Here is a 6,396-nt window from a genome sequence, read left to right as displayed (position 1 = left end):
CATTTTAAATTTATGTTTTTTATTTTCCTTTTTATTTATGTTTTAATGAAATATTTTAATTTATATTTGTGTGATTAACAAAAAAAATATAAAAAAAAAATTCAATCAAGCCCCCGATCACCTGGACCACTACACCCTCTAGGGCTTGATCATGTGTCACGTCAGCGTCTACGTGTCGTATATATATTGGATCACTTTGGGGGGATCAAGCCCCCTACCCTTAGCCTAACTATATAATGTTACCTAGGGTCAATCAAGAGGAGGCCACTTTTAATTTCCTTTTTATAGTTGTCATCACAAACCATTTTTCCCATGATCTCTACCCGAAGGGCAGCTACAACCTTGGTCTTTCAAATGACATTCGGACAAGTTTAGTTTGAAGTCAATTTGATTCTCCGACCCGCTCGAAGAGACGTATGTGTTGGACGTACTAGTTTTTATACGTTTTGCCCGTTCGGCAAAGTCCTTCGCACATAGTTGCATCCATTTCGAGCACTTCCTTAACAACTCCCACAAGTAGCCCTCGTCAAACGTCTTCACCATTCCGTACCTCCTAAACACCTCTTGTTTCCATTCATCACAAGTGAATTGGTAAACCGAGAGATCATCGGACCCACTCGGCCATATTCGGTTAGCATTTCAGTTATGTAGGTTGGTAAACAATCATAAAAATTTACGAGTATCGGTCCACCGAACCGATATCATATTTTCGGTACGAGCCCTACTCCCCACTTGATTAAAAACATTCCCGAACCTTGGCCCAAAAAACTCAAGCTCTTTAAAAGTCGGCTACAAAATTAATAACAAAAAAGTAATAATTGCACACAAAACTTAAAACATATATTAAAAAAATAAAGATCGCAAAATAATTTACCCGCGTTCCGATCTTGGGATATTTCAATCCAAGCATTTGCCAACGCGAGTGTCTCTTCTTTAGACCACGGAGTAGACTTCCGCTTAGCTGATGCCGATGGACCATACGCTTCACCGGTTTTCTTCCCTTTTTTGTGGGTTTGCCGGTGTCGGCTCCGGTTGTGTTTCTGGGACCGAATATTCGGATTGTGACATATCGAAGAAATTTTGAAACGTTTCGTCGTCCAAGTAGTTCAATCCTTCGGGAAATTGAGGGTCGTTGATGTTGATATTACCGTAACCCGAGCCCGACATGATTATAAATTTGAGAAATTTAGGGCGGTTTTTTAAATTAGTAGAGAGAAAGGGAGTGAGATTGATGTGTTATTTTTATAAAATGGTGTTATTTATAATGGAGGTGGTATCATTTGTTTTTAATTTTTTTTTAATTTTCTTCTTCTCCCAACGGCAATATTCACCACCCCATGTCCAGCGGCTATAATTTCCCATGGACCGGCTCGCCCTGGCCGTCCACGCCCACGTCAACAGCTAAGGGGTAGTGGTGTATGCAACGGCCACATCTGCGCCCCATTACCCTTATTCTTACATCATTATCTTATTTCCCCATTGTTCACGCCGTAGTCATTGTTTTAATACTTTTCACAAAAAGTAAAACCACAGGTAATTATACTTTTATATCTTGTCAGCAAAACCTAAAACCAAAATAAAATAAAACATTCAAACGTTAAACCGAGGTATATATAAACATAAAATAAGAACAAGGATATGAAAAGGTCATGAAAAGAACACGTGCCACCTTTTTGTTTGTCTTTTTTATTTTTTTTATTATATTTTTTCATAAAATTCTCCGAACCCCCAACGTTACTTTCCTTTCATAGTACAGCTTTGCTTTTGTAACCATTCATTTTATTTTCTCTACCAACAATTAATCTCCAATGTCAAAATCTTTGCAAACCAACATAAGTAATTTCCTCAAGAAACTAAGCATGTTGACCAAAGTCAACAAACCCACGAGGAAGTCACGTGCTCTTGACACCATCTCATCTTTCATAGCCATGGATGTCTCAAGTCAACTCAAGCAAGTCTTCAACTTCTTTGACATGGATGGGGATGGCAAGATTTCTCAAATGGAGCTCACAAATGTGTTGTTGACTTTCGGTCAACAGAAGTCAACGGCCACCATTGAAGCACAAGGTATACTTAAAGAGGTTGACTTTAATGGAGATGGGTTCATTGACTTGGATGAGTTCATGGCCATCATGGATGGTTCCAAGCCTGTTTTTGCTTGTTACAAGGAAGATGATGGGGAGGATGATCTTAAGAATGCTTTTTTGGTGTTTGATAGTGATAAAAATGGACTCATTTCTGCTAAGGAGTTGCAAAGGGTGCTCATTAGTCTTGGATGTAGCAATTCTAAGCTTGGACAATGTAGAAAGATGATCAAAGGTGTTGATAAAGATGGGGATGGGTTTGTTGACTTTGAGGAGTTTAAGTCCATGATGTCCATTGGAACCAAGTAGGTTTCATTTTGAAATTTAGGTACAACATTTTTTTTCCTAGTTGTATTAAAGAGTTGCAAATTATGCATTGTAACGTGCTATCACAACATGTGAATGTTAGGAGAGTAATTATAGATCCAATATTATTAACTTCGGGAGTGTTTGGGGTTGCTTATTTTAGTCCATACATAACTTATAATTTATTGAAAAAGTTAAAAAAGTGTTAAAGAATTGTTTTATATGTGAGTGGATATGTTAATAAGCTAAAATATTGTAGCTTATAACTTATCCCACAAATAAGTTATAAGGAGGTAAAAATAAAGAATTTTAAACACCTTATTTTTTCTTTGTTATTTTTGTGGACAGAGTTATTTTGTCCTTTAAAAAAGCCAAATTACGGTTCGTGTCCTTTTTTTAGTTTCCTTGCAGGCGGTATCCTTTAAACATTTTTTTCCTACACGTTACGTCCTTTACGCTAACTGGGTTAGAAAAACTCAGTTAAATACCCTCACGTGAGGCGCATGTGAGGGCATTTTTGTCTTTTCGTCTATACATAATTAAAAAAATATAAAACTCTTTCTCTCTCTCTTATCAAACTCTACTCTCTCTCCCTCTCTGCTTCTCTCTCTTTCTTAATCACCCACCACCAACTCACCACCACCAGCCACCCCCACACCTGCCCCCATCCAACCTCCGGCAACCACTACCGGCGAGCGGGAGATCTTGATTTTTCAGCGAGCACAAAGCAGATCTAAAACCACCATTCCACCACTGTCCACCCAATCTTCGTCCTCTTACAACACAACTCATGTTCATCAATCGGCTAATCTCCGCCGACGTGGGTAATCAGTGGTCTTGAGAGTGGATATAGGGTTCCGGCGATAAAGGAAACCGAAAACGGCAGTGCAGCCACATGATAACATGTGATGGAACCCAGATCTGAGTGCCGGAAAGGGAATTGTGATTGGCGTTGTCATGGGAAACCAGATCTTGTGTCGTCGTTGTTAAGTGTGGTTGTAGCGGCGGTTGTTAAGTCTATGACAATGGTGACGTTGGGTGTAGGGTTTGGATTTGGCGTGTCACACTCCGCGTCATTAAAACACGAGCGAATAATATTACAAGAGCTAAAAGACTGTCCCGATATAATTCGATGCTTCGGGGATTCGGTCACGGTAGAAAACGGTGAGAAGCTATATAATGTTGCCTTGGAGTATGCCTCCGGTGGAGCATTATCGGAAAAAGTCCGGTTACCGGAAACTCAAGTCCCGCGGTACACAAATTCAATATTACGGGCTTGAGTTTATTCATAGGAATGGGTTTGTGCACTGTGATATCAAGCTTCAAAATATTTTATTAGTTAATAATGGGGGGAAAGAATCGATTAAAATAGCCGATTTCGGGTTGGCGAAAAGAGCGAAAACGGTATCCGGAGATGATTTGAAGTACGAAATCAAGGGAACTCCGATGTATATGTCGCCGGAGACTGTAACCGGCGGTGTAGGGTTTAGATTTGGGGATGAGGATGTTGGTAAGTGTGGTTCATTTTGGTGAAGCAGTTGGCATCTAATGATGTGAATCAGATATTTGAGCACTCGCAGCTCTTTAACACTACATGGATGGGGGCAGGTGTGGGGGTGGCTGGTGGTGGTGAGTTGGTTGTGGTGGTGGGTGATTAAGAGAGAGAGAGAGAAGCGGGGAGGGGGAGAGAGTAGAGTTTGATAAGAGAGAGAGAAAGAGTTTTATATTTTTTTAATTATGTATAGACGAAAAGACAAAAATGTCCTCACATGTGCCTCACGTGAGGGTATTTAACTGAGTTTTTCTAACCCAGTTAGCGTAAAGGACGTAGCGCGTAGGAAAAAAATGTTTAAAGGACACCGCCTGCAAGGAAACTAAAAAAAGGATACGAACCGTAATTTGGCTTTTTTTAAAGGACAAAATTTGTAATTCTATCATTTTTGTATTAAAGCTTTTGTTAAAAATGAGTTTTTTTTCAACTTTGGAAATAAATGTTTATATTTATTTAACTGTGGTTAATATAAGTACTAACTATTTCGTTTGAGTTCTATGTTGTGAGAGCTTTGTAATGAATCAAACTGTGTCTAAAACGGAGCTAAAATGAATGAGATATTATACTCGACTCGTGTTTGAAGCAATAAAAGTGGCGTAAATTTGCACCAAATATGGGAATGAACTGAGAACTTTTCCAACATAGGTGGTGGGACCAAAACTTAAGTTGTTTACCAGGAGAATCACTCATTGTATATTACTATAAGTCAAATACTAGTGTGACCACGCAGCGTCTATAGTGCAGGACACACCAATGCAAGGCGTCGACGATGGCGCACCAATATGTTTTAAGGGGAGTGCGTCAAACACGGGCCTCGGCTTTCCTCCTTCCATCCATATCTATTTTCTTTGAATTCATTAGAATCATTTTATTACCTTTAGGACCCATTTGGTTCATGGAATTTAATGAATCATATTGTCATGCATAAAATTACAAAGTATTTCATTCAAATTATCATTTCCAATTCAGTTTCTTTTCTTTCAAAACATTTGATGAACCAAACACCCTCTTAATATGTATTTGATTTTTCCATTTTTATTATACATTGTAAGCTTTTCCTACAAAAACATCTATATATCATAATTGTCATCTTTATGAAACAACCATGCTAAAAATTGATGTGTGTTTAAACATGTTTAGAAACTTTATAAATATATGTTTAAACATGTCAATTTGATGTTTGGCTGCCTAAATTGATTTTAAAGCTCTACATTTTAAGAGTCTTGGATAAACTCACACTAAGAAAGGAGATTAAGAGATGGTTTACCATGCCTCAAAACATGTACAGCGTTTATTAGTAATTTAGTATGTTTGTGATGCTAAACATGAGAATCTTGATTTAGTCATTTGTTTTCTCTCATGTTTATATACTATAAACATCTCTTATGTTAACATTACATGAACATAATATAATGTATTTTTGCTAAAGTTAAAACAGAAATAAATTAAAATATAGGAGGTCATAGTGGAAGAGGAAATCATAACCTTATGGGGGTGGTCAAAATGGGACAATTCTACACGTTCAGTTTTACCAAATGTTTTACTTTGGACCACACAATTGAAACATGATCTAATAAACTTTTAACCTTTCATCACAAAAACACAGGGACGTCTATAGAAGGAGTAAATTAGAGCTAAGACTTTCGAGCCCCTATTAGATAAGGCATTCGGTTTCAGTTTGAAGTTAGACAAAAAATCATAGTAAATGATGAAAATGACCCTTACTTTATTTGAAAAGAAACATATTCGTGTTTGTTCTGTTTTGTAACAATAAAAATAATAAAAGGGTCTCGAATTCTTGTTTCATTTTAAACCTCCAAAAAGCAAAAAGATTAGGCCGGCCCTACCATGCACAAAAAATCCAAACATGGAAGAAAGAAGGATGAAACATTACTATCAAAGTAGTATTCTAAGGCCTACTATGGACCTAACCTCATCATGTTGGCAATGGTACAAGTTTGCCTTTTCTACATGTCCTATTGCAAAATTATTGAGTACTGTGTTGCTTGTTCTTTTGGCAAGCATAGCGCATATTTATATGAAAGATTCAAATTTCGATCACGTAAGGTTGTTTTAGATCTTGTGTTTTGTGGTTTTGTTCGTGTTTAGCGATATGGTTCTCGTTATTTTGTACAATTTACTGATCATGTATCAATTGCACGATATACCCTATTTCCCTAAAAATTAAATATCACAAATAATTACCATGCATGGGTTACCTAACCCAAATCTGTTCAAATAAACTAGGGTGGGGAATTTAAAACCTAGAACTTTTGTTTCATTGTCACATACATATGTACTAACTACTAACAAAACATGTTAAAACCACAAAAGCATGATTACTTTTGTCCATAGGCAAGGGTGGGAATCCAAATTACATTTTAATTTCTTGTTGTTTAAATGAGGTTTTCCTGTTTGAAAACGAAATTGAACCGAATTCGAATTTATTTAGTT

At 37.1% G+C, this 6,396-nt stretch overlaps 1 pseudogene; it reads left to right on the top strand.

Moving 5' to 3' along the window:
* Nucleotides 1-1,618: 1,618 nt before the first annotated feature.
* LOC143623232 (uncharacterized) lies at nucleotides 1,619-2,523 on the top strand (annotated as a pseudogene).
* The last annotated feature ends 3,873 nt before the right edge of the window (nucleotides 2,524-6,396 follow it).

The sequence above is a fragment of the Bidens hawaiensis genome, unplaced genomic scaffold, assembly GCF_021521415.1.
Source record: "Bidens hawaiensis isolate Kalapana, Puna unplaced genomic scaffold, B.hawaiensis_p1.1 tig00003356_1, whole genome shotgun sequence".
NCBI lineage: Eukaryota > Viridiplantae > Streptophyta > Magnoliopsida > Asterales > Asteraceae > Bidens > Bidens hawaiensis.
Note: the sequence above shows the minus strand (reverse complement) of the source record. Positions and strands in the feature narration are given on the sequence as shown.